Source organism: Camelus bactrianus, chromosome 31, assembly GCF_048773025.1.
Source record: "Camelus bactrianus isolate YW-2024 breed Bactrian camel chromosome 31, ASM4877302v1, whole genome shotgun sequence".
NCBI classification, from domain to species: Eukaryota; Metazoa; Chordata; class Mammalia; order Artiodactyla; family Camelidae; genus Camelus; species Camelus bactrianus.
The window spans coordinates 20,297,854-20,324,793 of NC_133569.1; the positions used below are offsets into that span (position 1 = coordinate 20,297,854).

At 46.4% G+C, this 26,940-nt stretch overlaps 1 protein-coding gene across 1 annotated transcript in view; it reads left to right on the forward strand.

Moving 5' to 3' along the window:
* The first annotated feature begins 474 nt into the window (after positions 1-474).
* Positions 475-26,940, forward strand: part of LOXL2 (lysyl oxidase like 2) — an 89,639-nt gene continuing 63,173 nt past the window's right edge. The window contains exon 1 of the mRNA XM_010954969.3: positions 475-703. The gene's annotated coding sequence lies outside the window, so the exon portion shown is untranslated. The remainder of the gene's footprint in view (positions 704-26,940) is intronic.

Below are 26,940 nucleotides of genomic sequence, written 5' to 3' on the forward strand. Positions count from 1 at the left end.
CTTGGGTGAGGCTGTAGACGTGATCTTCTGGAAGAAAGGGCATCTGTATTTCCCTTTCGAAACTGCCTTCCCCACAGAGGAGAAACCCGGGCAAGCCGGATGAAAGTTTCTGACCGCTTTCATTCATCAGGTTTTATTGAGCGTCTACTACGTGCCAGCAGGGCTCGCTGGGCTCTCTGAATAGGGAGATTGATTAGGCACAGACCCTAATGCTGGTGGATAAGGACACCGAAGGGTTAAATTCCGCGAGCTCTGCGGGGGGTGGGGGGGATAGTGTAGAGGAATCTCCCAGAGGAAAAGCCCGCTCCCGGGTTCTCAGGCTCCGGAAACCTGGGCGAGAAGAGCCTGGGAAGGGCTGTCCCGGGGGCGCGCGGCCTCCCCCGCAGAGCCCCTCCGTCCGCGGGAGCGGCCGCTCTCGGGTTACAACAAAGGGGCAGGAGGCCGGGCCTGCTGCGGGGGCCGCCTCCAGGGAAGGGGGAGGGTCCGGGGAGGGGTTTGCCGTCGACGCGGCTTAAAAGTACCGGGAAAAGAGTTAAGGAGCGACTCCAGCCCGCGGCTTCCTAAAGTTGGAGCTCGCTCGCTTTCTCCGGAGAAGTCGGCACGTCCCCTCTGCTCAGGATAGGGGCTCCGCGGATACCGGCGCAGAGAGGGGCCACCGTGGAAAACCGGCTCCAGCCGAGCCAGTTCGCACCCCTGCGGCCAAGTAAGTGCGCTGCCTGCACCTCGCCCTCCCCACGGCGGTTCGCGGGAAAGCGGGGGTGTCCGGGCGGGGGTCTCCGGGCCCCCTCCCTCGCAGGGCCGCCTCTTAGCGGTGCTTCGGGTTCCCGGAACCCGAGCAGCGGGCACACAGAGCAAAGGCTCCTTGCTCAGAGACGCGAGGACGTGCATGCTGACGGGTCCTCCTCTGGACTCGGGTGGACCCACCCAGCCCCACCTCGCCTGAACCCGGGAAGCCCACACAGCTGGCGCGCCCGCGGGAGCAGGGCGCTCGGTTCGTTGCTCTCCAGCGGCGCCTGTGACCGGGCCGGACAGAGCCCGTCGAGATTCATTGCGCGCTAGGTGCCTAGGAGGGTGCAGCGTGGGGGCCACTGGGGACTGCGCTGGTGCCCAGAGTTCTGGCTTTTGAGGATGTGGAGTGCGCAGGGGACGGGGACGCACTGGGGTATCCCCGGAGCTGTGGCTTTGGGGATGTGAAGCACGTGGGACTGGAGGGAGTTGGGGGAGGTAGATGGGGCATGGGGCTAGGGCTGCGCCTGGGAGCTTTAGCGCCCACTGCCTGGAATTTTCTCCCCAGCCTGCCGGAAAGGCTGAGCGCGGGAGCGCCCTGAGCCCTGTGGGTGGAGAGGTGCGGTCTGCGCCCCAGTATTCATTACTGGCTCGTCCGGGTACCAGGAAACCTCTCCCGCTGTTACTACCGGGAGGCCCTGGGGTAGGAAGGAGCCAGCACTAGCGAATCCACGGAACGTACGTGCAGCGTCGCTTCGGGGTTAATCCCGGTCTTGTGCGGAGGGTCCCCTAGTCCTCCGCGCTCGCAACTTTTACGCAGGCGCTTTAAACACAGCGCTTCCGCTCCCTCCGCCCCCCGCCCCCACCCCAATCTGGAAGAGCTGCTTGCCTGCGGTGTCGCTGTAAATCAGCGCCGGAATAGAAATGATTAGAAGAAACAAGCGAGATTCCTTTCTCTCAGTCATCTGCCACCCCAAAACCCAGCGGGGGTGGGGTGAGGGGACGCCGCGAAGCACTGCGGGGGAAGGGGACTGAACTTCAGGGCTAGGAAACCTAAGTCCTGACAAGAGGAGAGATATGCGTGGAAGTCAGAAACATGCCCCCAGTTAATTTCGTCCCCTGAAATCTTGGAACTGCGGAGAGTTTAAAATCAGGCCAGTCGTTTCTTTTGGCAAAAGGAAAAACGTGCTGAAGCTCAAGGCTGTTCCTTTAATTCAGGCCTCGCTCCTACCCTACCGCTAGCCTGACCGGGAACCCCAAAAGGCCATGTGTCACCCTTGGTGGAATTACTTAGTTATTTATGGTGTATTATGTATCTCATCGTCAGGAATGGGGCTTGGGACGAAGACGAAGGGTTCCTTTCCCTGGTCAATTCCCAGATGAACGACTGACTCCCGGGACCCTCTCTTAGCTAAACTATTCACCTCCCACCCTCCTTGTCCTGTTCCCCTCTCTCGTCCCTAGTATCTGTCCCTGGTATGACCATCAAACCCATAGCAAAGTGCGTGCACGCCCTGGGCCTCTGGTGGCTCTTGGGGCCCAAGGGAATGCTAAGTGGTGCATGTGTGCGCATGCGCGTGCATCTTTTTGTGACTTTGTGTTAAAAAGTGACTTGGTCTAAGGTCGCTAGCCATGAAGTGACAGAGCTGAATAGGAAACTCATGTCTGAAGATAAAGCGTCAACTTGACATTACAGGTTGGCTGATATTTTGTTGCACAGCAGACGAGATTTTGTGAAGAAGTTTCCATCTAGCTCCTTTACAGCTGGGCTCCTTGCCAGGCCTCTCCTGGCCTTTTCCCAAGTCCTTGTCCTCCGACTGCTGGATGACCAGTGTGCAAGGGTCTTGTGAGTGAGACAGATTTTCTATGCCCTGGATGTGATCATTAGTGAAGTTTTCTAGGGTCCTAGAAAGTTCTGCATTGTTTATTTAAAATTTATTTTTATTCTGAAAAATTTCAAATATGCACACTAGTAGGCAGAAGGCCCCCATACACGTCTCACACAGCTTCAGCAGTTCTCCATGTTTTGCCACACTTGCTTCAAATATCCCCTTCCTATTTCTCTTTCACTGAAGTGTTTTAAAGTAAACCCCAGACATAAAATCATTCCATCCCTACAGATTTCAGTGTGATCTCTAAAAATATTAAACAACCATTATGCCATCAATACACTTCAGAAAATTAACAATAATCCTTTGGTATCATCTAATACCCAGTCCATATTCCAGTTTTCTCCCAAATGTCTTTTTACAGTTGATCTGAGTTCTGCTGAGTTTTATGACTTAGGTTCATATTGTATGTTATTATTTTCAAACCACTATTCTATCCACCATGTTATCTGATTCTTACAATTTCCCACTAAAGAGTGAGGTGGGTTTTATTGAATTCATTTTGTAGTTGAGTAAACTGGCCAAACAGATAAGCTGTCCAGATGGCCCGGCTGGCGACTAGCAGACCTGACCCAGCCTCCTGATTCCTGGGCAGTGGTGGTTCTGTTTTTCAGTGCTGCTCATGGAATATCAGCTGTTCTCTGAAGCGTTCATCTTGGCCCTGGCTTCATCCCGGGCTTATCCCTTCCTATGCACCTGCTATGAGAAATCCCAGTGTAAATATTTAATAATTGGCCATTTGGAAAGAAGTCAGCTGCAGAGTCAGGAAGCCTGGGCGTATTTCCCCATCATTGTAAAACTGTATGAAAGCAACTCACCTCTCGTGAACTCAGGGTGGCCCTCTCTGAACTAGGAACCATCAGCCGTCCCCGTTCTCTGGCTCCTAGTTCTGAAAGCATGGTGAGTGAAATGACTGTAGTTGGAATTCCTGGAAGAGACAAAGGCCCCAGAAAGAAATCTCATTGAGAACAATTACCCCTCACTGATCATTGCCCAAGTATTTGGCAGCTGGTATCCTTAGTTGGAAGCTGCTAAACTCGATGGCAGAGAAAAAGCTCCCCTCTGAAGTCCTTCATTTATGGGCAACTTTGTTTATTCTACCATTGTCTGATGAGGATACAGAATGCCAGAACTTTTTACTTTTAGCATTTTCACTCCTTGTGTTTATTTGCTTTGGAAAGGGGTGGTGTCAAGGTCATTTTCACATCTTATTAATGGAACTCATGCATTGGAATTCTCCTTCCTTGGCTGGCTGTGTGGGAAAAATGGAATCTCTTATTTCTTGACTCCTAGATTTTCTGCTCTCACATTCATGACCCTGAAATAGACATCGAATGAACAGACTTTCCACAAAACAGCCAGTTAGGGACAGAGAAACCGGTCGCTCCAATCCCATTATTCAAGCATAGGAACGCAAAAGGGCCAAGCATTAGCCTTTAACCACACTGTCCTCTGGCAGCCGTGAGCTCTCTTCCCCTTCAGCTAACAGGCTGTCCCTGTGGGGCAGAATACCTTGGTGATTCCCCATCGGCAGCTGCCATTGCTTTCTCCTTTTTATCGTTTTGGGAGCTTTAGGAGGTATGGTTTCCCTCTCACGGGCCTGCTGGGTTCAGAACAGCTTGTAATGACTCTTGTTCATTTCCCCCTGGAGGGGGCGCTGTGGTCAGTCTGCATGGCTGCGTCACACACACCCCCTGCACTCTGGACCCTGGGCCCACCAGGCCTCAGATGGAGTGGCCATTGAACCAGCAGGACTAGAATTGTGTGCCAGCAAAGGGAGAATCAGGCCGATGCCTGGAGAGACAGGTCCACAGCAATGCGCTACTTACCTTCTAAGTCTCTGCCAGGTCTAGCTTGAAGCGAGTCTTCAGACCTTCTCCTGCTAGTCATTCAGCCATCCTCCTGCGGGAGCATGCGCGTGCTGGCCAGGTGTGCCAGCGAGCCTGCCCCCGCCTCTGGCATCGTGAAGTCTTTAGGCACCAGCATCACCCTTGCAGAACAAGCACTTACTCGAGGGTGATGAAGCATGATGGTGACAGTTTAGATAAGACTTCTGTCCAGAGTTTTAAACACTCCTTTTGTGCTTCCCGTGGCGGAAACAATATACCCAGATAAGTGTGTGTGGCAAACACTGGTGTTGAATGAGAACTAACCCAGCAGGTAATGAGGATGTGATTAGAATCACAGCCAGTAAGTTCTTCATGCCCAGGCCTTTTTGATGCCTTCACTTGAACATTATAATAAATTATATGCACATGGGGGTACATTTTCTTTTTAGTTTTTTCATGGTCAGAGTCTCTGTCAGGCAAGGAGACACTGGTGGCCCTGTAGCCGTTTCCATGGCAACAGCTCCCATATGTCCTCCTTCATGTCACCAACATAATGCTTGAGTACCTTCTGAGAAAAGAATGCTGCTTTCCTATAAAGCATATGCTTAAAGAGAAGATCGCTTTTGTCAGTGACTTGTGAACAGCTTAATTTGCTCAATTTCTTTATACTGCCTTCTTGAACTTGGACCCAAGAACTTCCCCTCACCACCCCCAGCCTTGTCCTGGGGCATCACTGATGTCTTGAGATAAACATAGCACAGCTTTCCAGAGTGTTTGCATGACTCATGATCTAGTAAAAAAAGATGCTTTTCTAAATATAAATGTAAAGCTCTTCTAAAACAAACACAAATGTAAATTTGAGTAAAGTACCTTTTTAAAGTAACCTCCTCCCCCAAGAATAGCAGACTTAAGTACTGTGGCACCAATCATACGCTTACAACTGGACAAACTTTTGTTTTTATTGTGGTAAAATAGACATAAGATAAAGCTCACCATGTTTAGGTATTACATTCACATTGCTGTGCAACCATCACCACCATCCATTTCAGAATTTTTTCATTTTCCAGAATGAAACTCTTAACTCTTCATTCTCCCGTCACCCTGGCAACCACCATTCTGCTTTCTGTCTCTATGATTTTGACTGAACACTTCATATAAATGGAATCATATAGTGACTTGTCTTTTTGTGACTTGTTTATTTCACTTAACGTATTGTCTTCGAGCTCGGTCTGTGTTATAGCATATGTCAGAATGTCCTTTCTTTTTAAGGCTGGATAATCTTTCGTTATTTGTATTTACCACATTTTGTTTATCCATTCATCCATCCATGAACGGTTGCTTCCACTTTGGGTAATTGGGAATTACGCTGCTACGAACTGAGGTGTACATATAGCTCTGTTCTGGGTGAGCTTTTACAAAATGAACATACCCGTGTAACTACCACCGAGGTCAAGAATAAGACATTGCCCAGAGTGCACAGATGTAAAGGTAAAATGGGAGATCTCAAATACATTTGTTGCGTGCATGTGGCTGCTTCCACAACACCTCAGGGTCTCAGGACTGGATGATCGTTTTCTCTACCATGAGACGATTTAGGACAGATGTTTGAAAAACCCAAAACCTTTTATAATCTGAAAGGCAACAAGATTAGTTGTGAGATTTAAGCAACTTCTTTCCTTAAAATGTCTAGGGAAAATAGCACAACGTCCTTGGGATTAGCAGTTGCAGCCGTATTAGGACAACGCCACCAAGTATTATTTTTCCAGGCTCTCCCTGGGCCAAGGGCTTTGCATCCACCTGGAGAACTCGTCTGTCAGCTTCTGCTGGAACATGAGTTTTAAGCCTTGAGTGAAAAATTCTGTGGCCACATATTGCCTTCCCTCCTTCCTTTCCTTCCTTCCTCCTTCCCTTCCCACCTGGTCCTCTCTTTCTAACTGAGATGATTTATTAGTGACTTTAGATGTGCCAGACACCCTGCCAGTCTCTGCAGGAGACAGAAATGAGTAAGACCTGATATTTGACATGTGCATTTAAAAAGAAATCATCAGTCAAGAATAATATTCTGATGCCTGGCAACCAACCCCATGGTGTCCACCTGGTGCCAACAGCAGCCTTAGAGCGCAGCCAAGGAGTCTGTGGAGTTTGGGCTCGTTGCAACCCACGATGAGAGAAGGCTACCCATCAGGTTACCTGGAATTGCTCTAGAAAGCCTATAACCAAATTGTAAGAAGAATTTTTTTAAAATGCTAAAGCTGCCTTGAATTCAGGTGTTTTGTCTGGGAGCACTCTACTAAGCACCATGTTTAGGGACCATTTTAATGATTCAAGAATAAAAAATTAAAATATAGACATCAGTGAAACCCTGTGAGTTCTCATCCTTTTCCGTGGCACTCTTGATTTTCTTAAATTGGTGTTCCCCAGGTGTTCTTTCTTCCTGCAGCTCTCAAAGCCATGCCCACCTCTCCACCCCACTACCAACCCCCATGTCACGTGTTACTCCAACATCGTGAAGTTGTGTGATGATGGTACCCCAGCGTCTCCTTTCCCTGGAGAGTTGCTAGTTTCCTAACTGGCTTCCTTTCCCTTGGTCTCAGCCCATGGGAAACCATCCTTTATGCAATAGGCACAGTGATCTTTCCAGAGCAAGGAATGGTAAACCTTTTCTCTAAGAGCCTGATAGCAAATATTTCAGATTTAACCAGTCCATACGATCTTTGTCTCAACTGGTCAACTCGGCTGTTTTAGTAGGAAAGCAGCCAGAGACAACAAGAAATGAGCCTGGCTGTGTTCCAATAAAAGTTTATTTCCAAAAACTTCGCAGATTTGGCCCATGGGCTGTAGTTTGCGGACTCCTGCTTTTTTTAAAAAAACTTTTTCTCCTTAACAGAGGTACTGGGGATTGAATCCAGGACCTCATGCACACCAAGCACATGCTCAACCACTGAGCTATACATTCAACCCGTTACTGACTCTTGCTTTAAATCACAAATCTGGCCCCCTCACCCTCCTGCTTACCTTTCACTGGCTCTTCATCCCCAAAAGGCAAACTCAGAATTGGTTGGCATGACATTCAAGTTTCCTCTTGGCCCTCTGATTGCTTCTCCAGGCTCACCCTTCCCACCTCTTCCCACCACACCCACTGTCCTGCAATTCTCAACTCCACATGACTCCCAGAACACCCTGTCTTATTTCCGACCTGCCTAGAATGAGCTCCTTTCCCACCATCTACCTGTCAAACTCCTGTTTGCCTTCAAAACTTGCTCAGGGGTCAGCCGTCTAGAGCGTTCCCTGTTCCTCAACCCCACTTATAATCACTGCCTTCCCAGTTCTATTTCTGTACTTGTATCATTTCTCTAAATATACCGTCAACTCCTTGAGGGCAGAATGCATGTCAGATTCATCTTTTAATTCCAGTGTCTAATACAGTGCTTGCCCTGCTGCAGACGCTTAGTAAATAGACACTACTAAACCAAAGTGTTGTTTAAGTTGATTCTTTTTTTCACAGCTTAATTGAGATATCATTCACTCACCATATAGTTCACCCATTTAAAGTGTCAGTGGATTTTGCTATATTCACGGATATGTGCAACCATCACAAAGGGAAAGCTGTATACTTAAGCCTCTTTATCCTCTCATCCTCCTCCCCGCACCCCTAAATGGCCACTGATCTACTTTCTGTCTCTATATTGCCAATCCTGGATATTTCATATAAAGGCATCATATAATATATGGTCTATTTGGTCTGGCTTTTTTTTTTTTTTTTTACTTCATGTAATGTTGTGAAGCGTCATCCATGTAGTGGCATGTATCCACGCTCCATTCCTTTTTATGACCCAGTAATATTCCATTGTGAGAATACACCACATTTTGTTTATCCATTCACTGTTGATGGACATTTGGGTTGTTTCCACCTTTTGGTGATTATGAACAGCGGCCGCTATGAATATTCGAGTACAAATTTCTGTTTGAACATCTGTTTTCAATTCTCTTGGGCATAGAAGTAGGAGTGGAATTGCTGGGTCATATGGTAATACTTTAACTTTTGGAGGAACTGCCAAACTGTTTTCCACAGAGGCTGCAGGATTCTATATTCCGTCCAGCAATGTATGTGGGTTCCAATTTCTCCACATCTTCACCAACACCTACTTTTCCCCCACTTAAAAATAATTATAGCCATCCTAGTGGGTGTGACGTGGTATCTCATTGTGGTTTTGATTTGCATTTCCCTGAGGACTAATGATGTTGAGCAGCTTTTCACGTGCTTGTCGATCATTTGTACGTCTTCTTTGGGGAAATGTCTATTCAAGTCCTGTGCCAATTTTTAACTTGGATTGCTTGTCTTTTTGTTGTTGAATTTTAACAGTTTTATATATTCTGGATACTAGACCTTTATCAGATGTATGATTTATAAATATTTTGTCCCATTTTGTGGGTTGTCTTTTCACTTTTTTGATTTTTTTTTCTCAGTTCACATTTTATTTAATCGACTTTTATTCTGTGCTGAGCACGAGGGATCCAGAGATGTGTATGCCCTCCAAGGGGTTCACAGTCTTAGGAGGGAGACAGATTTGCAAACAGTACAATAAATACTTGATCAATGTGCCCTTTTCTCTGCCCCCCACTTCTGCTGTCCTGGTACATGAAGCATCTTAATAGTGTCTTTTACAACATTGCTTTTTTGGGGGGGGCACAGGTAATTAGGTTTATTTACTCATTTATTTTTAGAGGAGGTACTGGGGATTGAACCCAGGACCTTGTGCATGCTAAGCATGCACTCTACCACTAGAGCTAGCCCCTCCCCCCTTGATAGTGTCTTTTGATGCACAAAAGGCTTTAATTTTTATGAAGTTCAATGCACATAATTTTCGGTTTGTTGTCCATGCTTTTGGTGTCCTATCTAAGAACCCATTGCCAAATCCAAAGTCCTGAAGATTCACCACTGTGTTTTCTTCTGAGACTTTTATAGTTTTAGCTTTTCTACTTAGATCTTTGATCCATTTTGAATTCATTTTGTAAATTGTGTGGGCTAGAGGTCCAACATCTTTCTTTTATTCAGTTACTCCACATTAGTTTTTGAAAAGACCATTCTTTCCCCATCGAATAGGCAAATCAATTGATCAGAGATGTATGAGTTCATTATTGGACTCTCAGTTCTATCCCATTGAGCTATATGTCTGTCGCTGTACCAGTACCACTCTGTCTGGTTACCATTGCTTTGTAGGACCTTTTGAAATCGGGAAGGTTGAGTCCACCCACTTTGTTCTCCTAAGAATCGTCTTGGCTATTCTGGGTGTCTTACAATTCCATATGAATTTTAGAGTCAGCTTGTTAATTTCCATGGGAAAGTCAGCTGAGATTCTGATGAGGATCGTGACGAATCTGTAGATCAACGTGTATTCTCATCTTGATATTAAGTCTTCCAATCCACGAACATGGAATTTTTTCACTTATTTGGATCCTCTTTAATTTCCTTCAACAATGTTTTGTACTTTACTGAATATAAATTTTGCGTGTCTTTCATTAAGTTTATTCCTAAGTATTTTATTCTTTTTGATACTGTTGTACATAGCATTATTTTCTCTGTCTCTCTCTTGTTTGGTCTTTAAATTTATTTATTTATTTATTTTTTATTGAAGTATAGTTGATTTACAATGTTGTGTTAGTTTCTGGTGTACAGCATAGTGATTCAGTTTTATATATATGTGTGTGTGTATATATATATGTGTGTTAGAACTCTTATCAGTTCTAACAGTCTTTTAGTATATTCCTTAGGATTTTTTTATATATACATATGACTAGATTCTTAAATACAGAGTAGGTGTTCAAGGGTTGGATATGTGGTGTCCTAAGCAGGGAACAGAAAGTCAAAGGCAGGATGGAGTGGAAGCAGGTATCTTCTGGGAACCCCATGCGCTCAGGTCAGTATGACCAGAGCTCAGGGTTGTGGGGTTGAACCTAGTGGATGTCATGCTAAAGAAAGTGGAAGCATCCTGTATTTGCCAGTGGGAGCCGTGCCACGCTTGGAGATGCGGTCAGAGTATTAGAGAATATTAGAATATTCTTAGAAGGAGGTCCAGAAAAGACTTGTGATCAGCACCAGTGATACTGATCAGCTCTAAAAGTAGCTGAGAAAGTCTGCCCTACCCCCACCCTCCCGCCCAGTAAGAGCGAGAACGTGTAGCTCTCTGTGTATACGTCACTGCTCTGTGGATGTCATTATCTTGACACAGTCCTAGCTGGCTCTGTGCAGCTGAGCCTGGCCAGTCTTGGTGAGGTGGCAGCTGGCGCCTGCTGCTGTTACTCACTGGGCTTCTGGAAGGGAGCCAGTACTTCTATGGATAGCGGAATCCCAGATCATAGGCCCTTAACAAACTTCAGAACGGCGCTCCTGCCCCTTCCCCTGTGTCACCAGACATTTCTACACGAGCCGGAGATGTGGTTGTGGTCTCTGTGCCAGCTGCTGCTTCCTTTCATGGGCCTTGGGGTCTGTTTGTCATCTAAGGGGCTCAGGCCTGAAGAACTGACTGTTGGTTCAGATTGCATTGCTTGGTTGGGAGCTTGGCCTGGGAGCTTCTGGAGACACAGAAGATGTCCAAAGCCAAGGTTAAGTCCTGCTATGACTAGCACTCCTTGAGGCATGAGGGAAGCTAAACAGGGAGGGCTTGGGGAGGGTGGCACTTAGGAACTGAGCTCAGGAGGGGTCTCCCTGGCTGTTTTGAGGGTCCATCTCTTAGAAAAGCTGGTTTGTATACTCCCTCCATCCCAGGACTCACTCCACTTCTCCCCTCCTCCCCTGCCTTCGGCCCATTCGCCCCTCTTACCCCCAACTGTCAGAGCCCCTCTCTGCCTCAATGTCTGTGCCTGGACCAGCCCTCCACACTCCCTCTCCAGAGATTTGTATGCAGTGGCCTCATCCCTAACTACACTTCCTCCCCTGGAAACCAGACTTGTTTGCAGTGATTGGATTGCTTGCCAAATTTGCACACCATTCTGGCCCTGACTTCTGCTCTCCTCCCCTCCCTGCCTTTTATGGATTTTAATATCGCCTTCAAAGTGGCACGGAAATTCAGACCCATTTGGCTGCTGTTAGTTCTGGGAAACAGTGGGTCTGAGAGTGTGCGAGGGGAGAGGGGCGGGGGTGGTTAAAACCTGTTACCCAAGTGCTGTGCTAAGAGTGGTCGATGGGTGAAGTGACACCCCTCCTGGAATTTTTCCAGGTTGTTGCCGATTTTATAATTATAATAGTTACCACTCATTGAGCATTCGCTCTGAGCCAGTCACTGACTGTCCTGGGCACTGGGTACTTTTGATGTGACCCACTAAGACCCTAAGACCTTTACTCTATTTGCCGAAGCCAGATTTGCACCGAGGACCCCTCACAGATGCCAGCTCTCACTCTTTCAATTGTTATATGTTATCCTGTGGTCAAACCATATCTCCATTTTTTTAGAGGTTGGAGGATGGCTAATTTCAACTGAGTGGCCATCCCCACCTCCCTGTTTTCTCTGCCACTGTAACGGTATTGCTTTCAAGCAGCAGCACTGTTTTTGGATTTTCCCTGCCCCTTCTTTGTGGGCTATATGCTGTAGAGATAAGATGTGTCTCTTACAGACTCTACGTACGTGGCTTCCACTTTCTGATTCAATCCAAGAGTCTCCGGTAGGCACATTTTAAAATGTCTGAAATTGTACCTTCGTTCTCCCCAAGAAACAGCCTGGTCAGAAAGAGATTCCACCGAGAACCGGAGTTGGACTGTGGGGAACCCCGATGGGTCACAACAAATTATGCCTGACAAAGGCCTCTTTCTGGAGGCTGAAAAAAAATTCAGCTTTGAATGCCTACCTTCTGGCCATTTCACTGTGCCCCAAACATTCCCACTCTGTGGCCAGAAATAGACAGGACCGAGGTGGAATCTTTGGCCAGGGGCCAAATGGAGCAGCCCCAGCCAAACCTGGTGTCAGAGTCTGCATTCTTGTCTGAGGTGGTTGGAAGGGCCCCTCGTCCCCACCCGCTTCCCTCGTGCTCCGAGCACCCACCCCCCATTCACCCAGGACAGCCTTCTTCCACAAAGGAATGTGTTCCCTGTGTAGCCAGCAAGCAGCATCCAACCACAGCTGTGGTCGCCCCTCCGGTGCGCTCTGGGCAGTGAATGAGGACCATTCATCATTCCTGGTGGAGCAGGAATCCCCGGGTGGGAGGGAGAGGGTCTGATGGAGAAGACAGCCCCCTCCCACCCCTGACCCCAGATCTGAATGCCGACATCTGGCGGAGACATCAAGCAGAGCGTGCTGTCTGGGCGAAAAGAACCCAGCTGGGCTCTGAGTCTCACCGTCCCCACCCCACCACTGTCCCCGCCCCAACACCGTCCCTGCCCCAGGGCCCCTGCTCCTGGCTGGGGAGCCGCATGGCTGCAGATGGGATGCTTCCCATTTGAGGCAGGCGGGCCCATTACTGGGGGCCCTGGAGCACAAGATGTGGGGAGGAATGAATCATTTCTCTACCTACCAGGGGCCTCAGAAAGGGAGAGGACAGTCACGCCAAAGCTGGGGCCCAAGTGAGGCCTGTTTTAAAAGGTCTTGTGCCCCAGACAGTCATGTTGGCGGTTGGGTGGAGGACGGCAGTTAAGAGGATCAGCTTGTATTAAGAGCAGTGCTTTTTGCTAAATGCACTGACAGCACTAAGCAAAACTAGTGTGTAATTTCTACAACGTGTTTCCCTCGTACCTGCGCATATCTTTGTTACTAAGAATCAGTTGGTCACGTTAGGCATTTTTTGACAGTGAGGTGTCAGTGGTAAGAGGCCGAGGCCTGTTGTGTTATTTAAGAATGCATTGGGGAAATCTAAAGCTACTTGGCTTTTTAGAAAATATCGCCGGGCCGGCCAGTTCTACAACACAGATTTTTTTGGAGTGGGCTTTGTTGTTCCTCCCCAGGCAGAATAATTCAGCTGTCAAATGAGCAGCCTAAGAAAAGGACCCTGGAAATTCCAGTCTTACATTTCCTCCTTTTCCTTTGGGAGCCCTGGTTGGGTCAAAATTCAGTAAAGGATCTTCAGATATTCACCCATTATCAGTACAATGCCATTCCCGGAATCATGGAAATCAGTGTTTCCAGAAGGTACTGGAAAGTTCCAGGGGTGATATGTTTCGAAGCTGTGTCCTCCAATAAATGATGTTAGCAGACAATCAGAGTCTTGTTCATGATGAACTGAGAAACGTGAGGAAGATGCAGGCTTAGAACTTCTTTCGCCCTCTGACTGCACCCTCAGCCCCAGCTCCCAACAAGACCCAGAAGCGTCGGTTGACTTCAGCCCTGCGTAAATGTCTTACTTGCAGGCACCACAGGCTGCCTGGAGCCCACCCTCCCACAGAACTGGGCACAATTTAAGCACCTACTCAGTTTACACAGCACACGTGAAGATATGTTTTGATTTAGGTGATTAAGCTTTTCCTAAATAGTGTGCATTCTTGAGAGCCAATGTCTATTCTTAGTTTTCAAGCAAGTTCTTGCAAGAACTGGGTCCTGGAGGAATTACCTAAGCTTATCCTTGGGAGTTCCCAGTACCCCAAATAGCACTTGGGGGAAATATGAAGATCAAAGTCAAGTACAACCACTTGCATTATACAACTTAGCATCAACCATAACCCACAGTTGGCACTTAAACATCCTGACCTAAATCTAGCAAACAGCACCTGTTTGAACCTAAATATTCTATCTGATGTTTGGGGGCCACCTGCTATGGGTCAGGAACTTAACAAACATGATCTTTGATTGTCATGAGTCACAGAAAAGTAGGTGTTACTTGTTTAAAAGTTGCTTTTAAGTACATATCATTCCCATTCTATAGATGAAATTCTGAGACTTAGAAAATCTGAGCGTGCCTGAGGTCACAGAGGCATCAGAAGGGGGATTTGAACCCAGTTCTCTGGGACTCTAAAGCGCCGGGCCCTGCCGCTTACTGGCAATTGGGAGGTGATACCAGGTCCAGCCCATCCTTCCTGGAGGAAGAATGTGTAGGCTCTGCCTGTTGGGGGCGCTCCAGGCCCTCGGGGAAGGTGAGCTGATTCTGGCCGATGTTTGTCAGGAGTGCCTGGGACTTTAAGTCCCTGTGATGTGCAGGAATTCCTTCCCCATCTCTCCCAGACACCCCCCGGGGGCCTCTTGTCGGCAAAGCTTACAGCAGTGTCAACTGTGTGAACGTATATCCTCAAATGGATTGAACTGAACGTAAGAATGACCTCAGTTGCTTAGCCAAGAGCCCAGTGAGAAAATATTGGGAAAGATAACTTGCCACTTCCTGCCACAGTCACAGCCGGTTTCTGCTGGCAGGCGCCGGCTCTTGGTCACATACTGCCGTCCTTGGGAACCTTGCCTTGACCCCTCGGGTCATGACCCCTCCTGAGCTAATCCGTGTGAATGATTAAGGCCATCTGCTCTGGCAGTTCCTAGATTTCACTCAGATGAGGTTTTAACAGGGTGGGTCTTCCTCTTTTAGGACTTTCCTCTGCATGCCTGGAGGAGAGTTGGGGAAACCTGAACTTGGTTTGCTGTGTGTGAACCAGCTGCAGAAGTGTCCTGCTGACCCAGCTGGCTTGTGTTCAGGGTGGACGATGTTCCTGGGGTTTCCGTGGTGGATGGCCATACAGCCTCACTGGCGTGGACCCTGGGCTGTTGATGACCTTGGAGGTGATCGCACATGAATGTTGAGAATAGGACTTTCTATTGTCTAAAAACCCTCCCAACTGGGGTATCAGATAGATGTCTCCACCAGGCGTCTGGACTTTTTTTAGTGAAAATCTGAATCTCTTACTGAGGGCCGATAGAACAGGTGTGAAGGGAAGAAATATGACTGCCATCAATCCGAATGTCATCAAATACCCAGAAGGTTAGAGGGAAAATTTACCATATTTGTTTATGATTAAGCACCAGAAAAAGGTAAGAGACATAGTGCCCTTCTGACTTTTTTCCCTTTTGTTCTATTCAAATTAAAATTCCAGCTTTTCTTTTGTTTTTAATCTTTAAGATCCTAGTACATTCCTTCCTTCCGTCCTTCCTTCTTTTCTTTCTTTCTTTCCTTCCTTCCTTCCTTTTCTTTCTCTTTCTTTCTTTCTTTCTTTCTTTCTTTCTTTCTTTCTTTCTTTCTTTCTTTCTTTCTTTCTTTCTTTCTTTCTTTCTTCCTAAGCCCCTTTAGGGGCTGGTATTTCTTTTCTTTTCTTTTCTTTTAAATTTTTATGGGAGGGAGGTAATTAGGTTAATTTATTTTGTAATGGAGGCACTGGGGATTGGACCCAGGACCTTGTGCATGCTAAGCATGCACTGTACCACTGAACTATACCATCCCCCCTGGTGTCTTTCTTAATGAAGCTCAAATCCTTTGACCCGAAGCAGTCTTCTCAATTAGTTAATAAAGGTATCAGTTCTGGTATCTGGCTGCCTCAGTGCAAATCCCAGCTTGATTACTTTTTAGCTATAGCCTTTCTGTCCCTTGGTTTTCCCTCAGGAAAATACCGATGTGGACAGTACCTTTCTCAGAGGGTGGCCTGGAGCTGTGCCATCCAATATGGCAGCCACCACCACATGGGGCCACCGGGCACTTGGAACGTGTTAGTCCACACTGGGATGTGCTGTAAGGGTAAAGTACACACCAGATTTCAAAGACTTAATACAAGTAAAGAATGCAAAGCATCTCATTAATAATTTTTAAATTGATTACATACTGAAATGGTAATATTTGGGATATACTGGGTTAAATAAAATCTTTAGCATGTATTTCTCCTATATCATTTTAGTTTTTAATGGGGCTACCAGAAAATTTTAAATTATGTAGGTGGTTTGAATTATGCTTCTGTTGGGAAATGCTAGTCTAGACCCAGAAGATTAAATGAGTTCACACTTGTAAAGCACTTTTCACACAGTAATTGATACAGAAGGAGTCATCAATAAATATAGTATTTAAAAAAAAATCTTTTCTCTTTAACAGAATCCCACTTTCAACGCCAGCCCTTGTGGTGTCCAGGTTGCTGTATAAAAGCAGGGGTCATCCTTTTAGAACAGGTTGCGGGGTGGGGGGATGGAATACATAAATTAAGCAGAGAGTAGGAAAGTGTAGACGTCCATCTATAGGTGCGGGGACTACATGGAAGTGCTCAGCATGGTCCTTGCATGTAAAATGACTGGGCCCCCAAAGGTGAAGTGCGTATGTCTCTCAGCTCCTTGTAAGATTCTATTATGCTGAAAGATAGCGCCTCCTGAGTTGCCCCACAAGCCTTCCTCCTGCCTCCCCGAGGCTGGCATCTGTTTGGAAATGGCCTCGGAGGGGCAGCGGGTGTGCGGGCTGCCCGATGCACTCGCAGCAGGAGGTGATGCCCATCCCCTGGAGCCTCCCGAGCACAGATGCAGGCGTTGTTGGAGGTGAGCCCAGCGAGAGGGCAGAAGCCGCTGGGGCAGGCTGCTTGGAAGGGAGTGGGGTTGGAGGAATCCCTGTTCCCTGCGGGTCTGCCCTGTGGGCAGACACTGCCGGAATCGGTCCTCCCCTCTGCACCGCGGCAGCGCTCCCTCCTCAGGCCTTGACGGGGCCTTAGGGCGTCAGTGTCTGGCATCGGTTTAGGGGCTCATCCTTTTGGGGGCAAACTTGTGTGTGCTGCAAGGTAGCACATTTCCCAGGAAATCAGCTGAGTTGGGGTGGGATCGTGTCTCACTCTGCTTCTTCTTCTTTTTTTCTTTTTTCTTTTTTTTTTTGTATATATGTATTTTTATTGAAGTATAGTCAGTTTACAATGTCGTGTCAGTTTCTGGTGTACAGCACAAGGCTTCAGTCATACATGAACATACACATATTCATTCCCATATTCTTTTTCACCTTAAGTTACTATAAGATATTGAATATGGTTCCCTGTGCTGTACAGTATGAACTTGCTGTTTTTCTGTTTTATATATAGTAGTTAGTATCTGCAAATCTTGAACTCCCAATGTATCGCTTTCCACCCTCTTTCCCCCTAGTAACCATAGTTTGTTTTCTATGTCTGTGAGTCTGTTTCTTTTTGTAAATAAGTTCGTTTGTCTTTCTTTTAGATTCCACATGTAAGTGATAGCGTATGGTATTTTTCTTTCTCTTTCTGGCTTACTTCACTTAGGATGACAATCTCCAGGTCCATCCATGTTGCAGCAAATGGCATTATTTTATTATTTTTTATGGCCGAGTAGTATTCCATTGTATAAATATACCACAGCTTCCTTATCCAGTCATCTGTCGATGGACACTCACTTTAGCCTCTTCTGGGTCCAACTTTATAACCCATGACTCCCATCCACAAGCACTGATTATTTTCTGGGGTGAGCTTTTATGATCCCAGACCCAACAGCTGCCTACTACCTGTACAACACAGAGTGAATTTTCGGAGGCACTGATGTCAGCAGATTTGAAGGGCATGGGGAAGGTCCACCTCCTCACAAAAAACCCTAACACCTTTACTTCCAACACTGCACAATATGTAAAATTCAACTATTAGGATTCATATCTAGGAGTTCCCTGTTGCTTTCCTATGCAGTCAGGTCAGAAGAAAAAGGCAGTTTTGATAAGATGTGAAGACTTGAATAGGAATTTATATTTATTCATTCAATAAACATTTACTGAGTCCCCACAGAGTACAAGGCTCAGAGCCCCACAATCAGGGGTTCAGAGGTGGTGTGAAGGAAAAGCCAGGCTGGGCTAACAAGCTGAGTCACAAATCTAAGTGTAACAAGTGTTGGATTGTTCTGAGTTCTACTGGGCTAACTCGTAAATCTAAATTAATAAGTGTCGGTTTGCTGATTCCCTGTTCATGTTTTTGCTAGCCAGCTGGATTTTCAAAGAGACATATCTGGCCTTGAAATGTTGATTTGCTGCCTCACTTCCTCTACTTTTGTGATAATGATGTTGCTAAAGCTATTGCGTGCCTATTGGCCGAATACCCCAAGCTTGTACTTAACCCTATAAAACCTCATGTGCAAGTCTTGGAGGTGCTCAGAGCTTCGGAGCAGAAGCCCCTCTGAGCCCACCGGCGTAATACATCTGAGTACTCCAACCCTCCGAGTGGTGCTTGTTTCTTGACTGGCCTGTCGTTTCCGTAACAGTGGCAGGAAAGAAAGAAGAAAGTTAGTGTGAGTGAATCTACGCTGTGTGCTAGGGATTTCCACTTGTTGTGTCACTTAACCATCACACACACACACACACACACACACACACACACACACACACACACACACACACGGAGGAGGGAGGGCATGTTTGAGGTGTGTTCTGTAGCAGCGCATCATCAGGCAGTAATGGGGGACCCAGGGAGGAAATGTTACTGAGATCTAGCAGCAGAATCAGGACCACTGATACTGGACCTGGGCTCAGAGGGAGGGATTCAGAGCCTAGAAGGCTGACCAGAGCAAGGCAGGGGGACACAAGTCAACTCATAACAACAGTCTTATCACCTAGGACTTCTAGGACTTCAGTGGAGTCATCAAATCTTAGAACCAGAAAGGTTCTAAAAACGATTGATCTGGTGCCTAGGATGACAAGTGCCTAGCAGGCATGCCACCACTCTCCTACTCAGCCCCATGGCAGTCGTCACAAGTCCGTGCCAGTGTTCTTGCCCCTTGGGTCTTGAGGTCACACCACTCAGCACCCTGGATAGCCACAACCAGCTGATTGAATCGGACATACAAGTCGAGGTCTTCTTGCCCTCCCTGTCCTGGCCCACCCTCCTCATGACACAGATGAGGAGCTGGAGGCTGGAAGTGGCAGGGACTGGTTAGGACTGTGGAAGAGACTGTAAGCCTCAGGTCTTGTCATGATCCCTGGCTGCATCTTGGGGCCCAGTGGGATGCTTCAGATCCTCTGCAAGCTGCCCTCAGCCAGGAACTTAGAGCCTGGCTGAGAGACAAAATAAGGATGAAAAGGGACAGACAGTGGCATCCTGGTATAGGGGACAAGACTGGCAGCTCAGATACCCAAGGTCAAGACGAGGCTCTGCCGAGTACTAACCATTGACCATGGGTCAACCTATTTCTTTTACCTGTGAAGTAAAATGAGGTTGACTTGCTGAATCTGAATTCCCATCCTGCTCAGCCCATCCATCCTTCTTTTCCAGCATCTTCCAAACACTGTGCTCCAAACACCATCTCTTCACTGACCCTGCCTGATTGCTCATTTCCACATCTAATTTCTTTCATCAGTGTTTGCTCTAGGCCAGACCACTCCACTTAATTCTCCTTCCCAGCCCTGCTCCAGGGCATCCTCCTCCCAAAGCCTCTCCTGACCTTTGTGCTGAAGTGGGTGGAGTCCTGGACTTGCGACCCAGGAAATATAAACTATATTGCCTGCTCTTCCTCCCTTAGCTTTCTGACCCTGGGCACGACCCTCCCATTTCAAATAGCCCTGTGTGTCCTTTCTGACTCTAACCTCCACTGATTTTGTTCCAACTCACAGGGACCTCTCATACCCATAATTCCTAACACTCCCCTAGTCTGGACCCAACTACTTAATACTTGAGTAAATTCTTTCCTTATAATTCTCCCATCCAGATGGAGAGATGGGACCAACCCAGGAGATCGTGGGAGAATTGAGGATAGAATTTACATTCTAGATGGGGAGACAGCACCAACCTCACAAGAATCTGGGCACCACTCATTTCTTGTATTTCCCACTGCAGCAGCTCCATACTGGTTCCATAATAGGTGCCCAATTAAATTCTCATCAAGTGTAATGATACTTCTTTTTATTTACATAGCACAATTGGTAATGATTCTCCGAGCTGAAAGGAACTGAATGAGGAGATGGATCACAGACACTAAGAGGTCATAGACTGTCCTTTCTTCCGTGGAAAAAGGGGAGGGCATATTTCTCTGCATATTTTACTTACCACCTTCTCTGGGAGGATGAATCCAAGAGGAAGTTTCTACTGCAGAGGCTACCAAAATTCAGTCAACAGCCCTGCAATTGTTCAATGAAAGATTGACTTCTTTTACCTGCTTTAATGATCCTTTCTGGAAGAAGCATGTGTGTAAACCCAGCCATTACTTACAGTAATGGCAGAAAAAGCAGAAGGAGGCTGTTTTTCCTGTTTGAGGTCTGAGTACTGTTTATCACCCTTCTCTCGGAGTTCTCACAACTGGGAATTCACACAAGGCACCTAAAGCAGATCCAAGTAATCACTCTGGGTGATAAAGGTGATGAGGGAAGGCAGCTTGGGTCAAGATGTGGCTCCCACCCCCAGGGAAAGGTGAGGATGAGCTAATCAAGTCTCTCTTCTGCTTTGCCACGGTTTTCATTGGCTGGATACATTCCATCGCAGGTAAAAACCAAAGTGTCTATTTTGCAGAGAAAACAAACTGCAGAAGGAGAAGTGATTTTCTAAGGGTAACAGAGCCCACCCGTCCAGCTCCTCTGTTAGCTCCCTGCTGTTTGTAAATAAAATTAAGACTCTCACACATGATCAGCAGGACCTGCGGTTTACCTGGTCCCCACCCTCGCCCTCTCCCCAGGAGTCTGGGTCTACCTTGAACTATCCATACCCGGTTATTGGCCAGCTTAACATGTGACAGGCACCTTGCTAGGCACGGGGCCCAGCCGAGTCTCCCCCCCCCCCCCATCACCCACAGCACCCGGTCCACGTGAGCAATGAGCGGAGAGGGGACATCCGGCCCCACGGAGCCAGGCAGCGCCCAGCCGACCGCATGCTGACCCGGCCTGGTTCGCAGAGAGGCCGCGGGGCCGGAAAGCCAGGTCAGCGCGCTGTCCCCGTCGGGGACACCAGTCACCCGAAGCGCCCCCGTGGGCTCACGTGTGCCGCCCACCCAGGGCCACGTGCGGCTGCCGCCTGAGCTCGAGGACTCCGCGGCCCCGGGGCCCACGGCGCTGGGAAGGGCGGAGGAGCGGGGCCCCGGCCCCCGCGCAGGAGCGCAGAGCGCGGCGGCCCCGTCGCCAGCCCCGGGGTCACTCCGCTGCTTCCGGGAGGGGCGCCGGTCCCCGCCGCCGCCGCTGGGACCTGGACCCACCGCCGGCCCACCCTGCACCCCCCGGGTGGGGCTCGTTTCCAGACCGGATCATCAGGCTGCCATCAGCCTTGCAATGGTACGCACCGCAGCGGTGGCCATAAGCAGGGTGACCACTCTGGACGGATGCCCTACAGACCACAGTCGCCCCCAGCAGCTGGGGTCCCCGGCCGAGAAGGGGCTGAACTCCAATTCAAGTGCAGAACGGAAACTGGCTCGTGGAAGGAACGGGTGAGGCCTCTGGTCTGCAGGGTGGGTGTGGCAGAAAGGAGCCCCCCCGCGGGGCAGAGGGGCAGCGGGCGAGGGAAGCCAAGCAAGCATCTTCCACTCCATCCTCGGAGCTCGGCCTTGGACGTTGGCAGTTTTTCCCTCCTGAGGGTTGGATGGATGCCAACGTGAAAAATGAATTTTACAAAGCAATAGGGGAAAGATACACAACAGGAACATACAGTAGAAAAAAGGATTTATAAAAAATGAAGAGCTAATTTCCCAAAAAAGAAACACAAGTGGTCAATAGAGCCAGAAGAAAAAAATATAGGTCAACCTCACTAGTAACAAAAGAAATGCTGGTTAAAACAATACCTTTTTTTTTCTTAGCAGATGGAGAAAGATTTGAAAACATGGGCATAGCCAGAATTTTTAAGTTTGTGGGGAAACTTACATACTCCACGCTGATGTGGATACTGGCACAGTCTTTCTAAAAGGAGTTAATACAGTTTTTCAAAAGTGTTCACTTTTTACCAGCCCTTTGACCTAGCAATTTTACTATTAGGAATTTATCCCAAGATTGTGGAAAGTTTCAGTTACAAGGATATACATTTCAACAATGTGTATAGCAGTAAAAAAAAATTTACCGGTAAGATTATTCAATCTTATGGTACATCCGTAAGATTGAATACAGTGTAATAAAAATCTTGTAAAAGAATAGTCAGTGAGGCATGATGTTTGCAATATACCGGTACATATGAAAAGCAGTTTCCAAAGCAGCATGTAGAAAATTATTCCAATTATTAAGAGGAAATATTTATGTATGTTGTCAAAATGTCAGCCTCTATACTGTGTTGAATTGAGTTTTGGAGACAGAGTTTTGGGTGAAATAGGAAAGAAACAGCTTTAATTGCTTTGTCAGACAGAGGAGACCACAAAAGGCTAGCATCTTTAGAACTGCAAGTCCACCAGAGATGGGGTGTGGGGAGGTTTTATGGCAAGGGTCTAGGGTGTGAAGCAAGTGATTAGAATCAGGGTGTATGGGTCTTATATTCTTGTTCCAGAAGTCCACTCAGATACAATTGCATCTGGCATCATGGAAACCTCGTGATGGGTTTGTGGGTTTCCGGAGCCCAGGTGGTTATTAGAATATGACCTTCTTCCTAGAACAAAGGAAGCTGGGGTGGAGGGGGGATCAGGAAGTGAGAGTGAGTATGAGGGGGCAGTTAGGGGCTCTATAGCACAAAAGCAGTTGAGCAAGTTAAACAGAGATGGTGGGTTGTCAGAGAAAAAAAGCAAGTTGCAGGAATTCCAAGTCAAGAGAAGGTATAGCTCAAGTGGTAGAGTGCATGCCTAGTGTGCACAAGGTCCTGGGTTCAATCCCCAGTACCTCCATCAAAAAAATTAATAAGCAAATCTAATTACCTCCCCCTGCCAAAAAAAAAAAAAAAAAAAAGAGAGAGAATTCCAGGTCAGAGTGAATCAGCTTTAGCATCAGGGAAGCTACTTTCGAACAGAAGCGAGTTTACCGCTCCAGGTACAGAGAGAAGGCTGGGAGGGGTGTTCACCAAAATGCTGACAATGATTACCTTTGACAGGGTTATTACTGATTGTTTTCTACTTTTTATTTGTTTGCATTCTCCAGATTTTTATTACCAGCTTGTATAACTTTTGCAATAAGGAACCAAACAAGAAAGAAAAGGAAAAAAAACCATCGAAATTATTTTTAAAAGAAAAGAGAAGCATCTGGGTCTAATATTTCACAATCCCCCAGAGTAAGGAGTAGGAGAAGGCCCCACAAAAGAAGCAAAAAATTCAGGAGCACTTTTCTAGGAAAGATTTAGGAGCTGAACGCTGGCTATTCGCACAGATTGGAGAATCCAAGAAGATGGGTGGGGCAGTTTAAAGATACGCAAATCCAGAGGTTACGATTTCTTTTTTAAAAAATTGCAGAACCACGTATTTTTTCCATTTCTTTTTGAGGCGTGAATAGACAATCTGCAAGCCCCTTTGGCTCTCGCACGTGGGGTGATAGGCAAATCCTGGACTGGGGTGAAGCTGCTGGGGGCTGCAGAGCACAGAGGTGAAGGACGCAGGTCAGCCCACCACCCTCCTTCAGAGCCTGCCTTGCTGCTTAACCAACAGTCCAACTTGAGGCAACTTGCTGCAACTTTCTGGGCCTTGTTTTCCTCCTGAGGATAATAATGGTGTTCACTTTCATTAATTAACACAGAAGAATATGAGAATCATGTGTTTTGGAAATGAATGCAGGATTTAGTTTAATCAGGTGTGGAAGGAAGCACAGACATGGAAATGGCTGTCATGGAGGAATAAGGTTATAGTCACGGGTCCCTGGAAACAGGGGGCTGGGCACATGGTGCAGGGCCACACGGGGAAGCACCAGGGATGGTTGAGGCAGAAGGAGTGACGAGAAAATGTGGACAAGAGCCTTTACCGTGACTTTCACAATACGCAGGCTAAGCAGGTTCAGGATTGGCTAGCTGAATAATTTTGGCTCACTCTGGGGCATAGGGGCTGTCTCGGGTCATTTGGTTCCTAGTCCTGGTGTGATTAGGGCTAGAGGATAGTGGCCCATAGTGTGAGATCTTGAGACAGGAGGTAGTTGAGAGGATGTAGCTCTGAATGGGTTGGTTTGTATGTGAAAAGTACTTTGTAGGTGAGTCCTTTATCATCTCTAAGAATTAACCAAAAGGTAGGCAGGGTAGTTTCTGGGTCATCTTTCTCCAGAGTCAGGAAGACCCCAGATGTCAAGACAGCAGAAATACAGAACATGTAAAGGCAAGATGAACGCACGGTGCCCGAGTAAAGGCACTTTATACTGTTAGTTTCATACTGGTTCTACTCTGTGACCTTTGGCAAGTCATGGACTTTCGGTCTTAAATTTCTGTAAGATGAGGATATAGAAGCTGTATGGAAGAGAAAACTTTCTTACAAAATCAGGCCTCCGGGCTCAGGAGGCTCAATCCATGATCATTCACTGATTTCCTGTAGGCAAACCACAGCAAGAACACTAATGCATGTCAGAACCATGGAAAGAGCACGTCTGCCTTACTTACATGAAGCTTAACATGTAGCAGGATCTCAGTGAATATTTGTTGAATGAGTGAATCATTTTGGTACTGTCACCTCAATGGAAATTAATAGCAATCAGTTTTTTTTTCTTTTTACATTGTTGCCAAATACTTGGGGATTTTCTAGTTATTCTTTTATTGTTGGCGTATAATTTAATTCTACTGTAGTCAGGTAACATATTCTCTGTGATTCATTAAATGTGGGGATACTTGCTTTATGACCCAACTTAGGGTTCATTTGGGTAAATCTTGCATGTGAACTTGAAGTGAATCTGTCTTCTTTACTTGTTGAGTCCAGCTGATACAAACTTGTCACTTAAGTCACATTTATTTATGATGTTGTTCACTCCTTTAGTGCAAGGATTTTTTGTCTGCCTCTCCTGACCAAAGATGTGTAAAATCTCCCACTATGACCATAGATTAGTTGCTTTTTTCCTATTAATTCTATCAATATTTGATTTACATATATTGAGTCTGTACATACAAACTGAGATGAGTTAATATCTTCCTGGTGAACTGACTCTTCAAACGTTTCCTTTTGGTCTCCAGTAATGTTTTTTGTCTTAAAGTAGACTTTAATCTCACTTTGTACCCAACTTTTTTTTTTGATTAGTGTCTGCATGGTAAATCTTTTTCCAACCATTTCCTTTAATCCTCTGTATCTTCTGTAGGAAATACAAAGTAGTATTGCTTTGTTAAATCCTTTGTGACAATCTTTGTCTTTTCATTGGAATTTTTTTTCCTCAAATATAATTACTGATATATTGGGGTTTAAATCCACCATCTTATTTATTGTTTCAACTTCTGACAACTGTTCTATGTTACTTCTCTGCTTTCTTGCTCTAATTTTGACTTACTTAGGGTTTAAAAAAATAACTTTATCATTCCCCCCCCTTTATTAACCCACTCATTCCACTTTTTTTTCCTTTTCTTATGGTGACTATGTAAAAACTACAATATGCATCTGACAAAAACTATTTAGACTTACTGAAGTCCACCAGGAAAGGGCACTTTTACTACTCCCCAGGTAGCGCGAGATCCTTGGAACATTTCCATTTAAACCCATCCTGCCTTTTGTGCTGTTGTCCCCGCCATGTACTTTAATGATATGCAGATTTTAAACCCCACAAGAAGTTATTATTGGTTTCCACTGTTGATCTTCATTTAGATTTACCTCCATAGCCCCCCCCCCCCGCCTTCCATCCCCTTCCTCCCACATCCAGGATGATTTGTTCTGTGGTCTGAAGAACTTCCTTTAGTATTTCCGTCTTGTGGATCCTCTGATGACAAATTCTTTCCACTTTTGTGAAAACGCTTATTCCCTCCCGGGGGTACAGAATTCTAGATTGACTTATTTTTTTCATCCCTTATGAGAATCTCATGTGATTATCTTGTTTCCTTGGTTTTTTTGTTTGTTTGTTCTTGTTTGTTGAGAATTCAGCTTGTTAGCCTAACTGTTGCTCCTTTTATATTCTGGCTGCTTTTAAGCTTTTTTTTTTTTTTTTTAAGCTTTTTTCTTTCCTTTCCTGCTTTCTTTCTTCCTTTCTTCCTTTCTTCCTTTCTTCCTTCCTTTCTTTCTTTCTTTCTTTCTTTCTTTCTTTCTTTCTTTCTTTCTTTCTTTCTTTCTTTCTTTCTTTCTTTCTTTCTTTCTTTTCTTTTGTGGGAGGAAGATAATTATGTTTTTATTTATTTATTTTTTAATGGAGGTACCCATTAAACCCAGGACCTCGTGCATGCACCTCCCCCCTAATCTTTTTTGTCTTGGATTTTCCATGGTCAGATTTCGATGTGCCCTGGTGTGGTTTTCTTTGTCAACTCTCCTGCTCTGGCTTGGTATCTTTCATCAGTTTTGTGTAATTCTTGGCCATTATCTCTTAACTGTTTCTCCGATAACCTCTTTCTCTCCTGTTTTAGAACTCCAATTGTGTAGATGTTAGCTCTCCCCAATATGTAGACCACAACTCTGCCCTGGCTTCTAGAGCTTAGGGACCTCCCGTCTGAAAGCCTGGGCTCTTTAGCAGGGCGCTTCTTCCTTGGCAGGCTGTGAATTCCAGTTTCTGTGTCCTCATCCCTGGGAGGCTGCCTGAAGCTCTGCTTAGCTACCCAGCCTTGGAATTGGCAGGTGCCTTAAGCGGAAAAGCAGACATGAGTGTCGGACTCTCCTCGCTGCTCTCCC